This window comes from Babylonia areolata, chromosome 20, assembly GCF_041734735.1.
Source record: "Babylonia areolata isolate BAREFJ2019XMU chromosome 20, ASM4173473v1, whole genome shotgun sequence".
In the NCBI taxonomy this organism is placed as follows: domain Eukaryota; kingdom Metazoa; phylum Mollusca; class Gastropoda; order Neogastropoda; family Buccinidae; genus Babylonia; species Babylonia areolata.
In genome coordinates this window covers 26,151,313-26,152,658 of record NC_134895.1, presented here as the reverse complement: position 1 = coordinate 26,152,658, position 1,346 = coordinate 26,151,313, and positions in this window count along the sequence as shown.

Sequence of the window (1,346 nt, the reverse complement as noted above, 5' to 3'; positions counted from 1 at the left end):
ATGTTACAAGAATATGGCCCAGTAGTTCTTACAGTTGGAAGACGTATAATAAACCCCTTTTGGAAAGATGTGTTTCGTAGCTACACAGAATTTTATGACAAAACTGATATACATGTTGAGCAAGATATCCTGATGGAACCTTTGTTTTTCAATAACAAATTTAAGATTGATGGTAAAGTCTTGTATTTTGAAGACTGGGTCAGAAAAGATGTTTATTATGTGAGAGACATTGTGAAAGGGAATGGACATTTTTTCAATATTCAAGAAATCCAAGATAAAATTGAAAATCGAGTCCCAATGTTAGAATTCTTTGGTTGTGTTAATTCAGTTAAAAGTTTTTTAAGAGAAAAAAACATAACACTTGAAAACAATGATCACAATGGAATCAGCCTTAATAAAGCATACACTACAATGATAAAGGCACCAAGAGGAACGAAATGTTTCTACGAAATAATAATTGGAAAACCAGAAAAGCCAAATGCCTGTAAAAATTGGGACTTGATTTTTGAAAACAAGCTTGATTGGAAAAACATTTTTTTCAATACAAAAAAAATCCATGAAATAAGGTTGAAATGGTTCCAGATGAAAATTAATTACCATATTCTTGTGACAAATTCGGTTTTGATGAAGATGGGAATACTCCCACATAACATGTGTAATTTTTGTAAGGATGAAAGAGATACAATTCTGCATTATTTATGGGAATGTAACCATGTACAACATTTTTGGAAGGAGTTTGTGAGATATTTAAAAGAAATGTGTTTACATTGTGATAGACTTAACCTGAATGACACACTGGTGCTTTTTGGACATAACAAAATGAGAACTGATGAATGTTTCTCATATATCTTATTGACAGCTAAATTCTATATATATAAATGTAGAATCAACAAAGTAAAACCAACATTACAAATGTTCAAAAGGGACCTCAAACAGGCATATGAAATAGACAAGTATGCCTTTAACATAACTATGGAATATAACAAGTTTGTGGAAAAATGGGCACTTTATAATTGTTTGATACAAGATTAAGCGTTTCAATGATACCTTGGAACTTTGACATTGAACATATATTGTTTTGCTGTTATAGATTTGTCAGTACTTAGAACTTAATTATATGCCTACCCTATACTTTCTAATGCACAAAACATATAAATTCTGTATCTGTAAACCTTTGTCTGAATAAAAAATGTTGAAAAAAAAAAAAAAAAAAAAAAAAAAAAAAAAAAAAAAAAAAAAAAAAAAATATACTTAGCATTGATATAAATAACCCCCACCCCCACCCCCCTCACCTTGCTCCCACCCGTTCTCATTTTTGGTGCGATTAATGTACTCACATTTTGTCA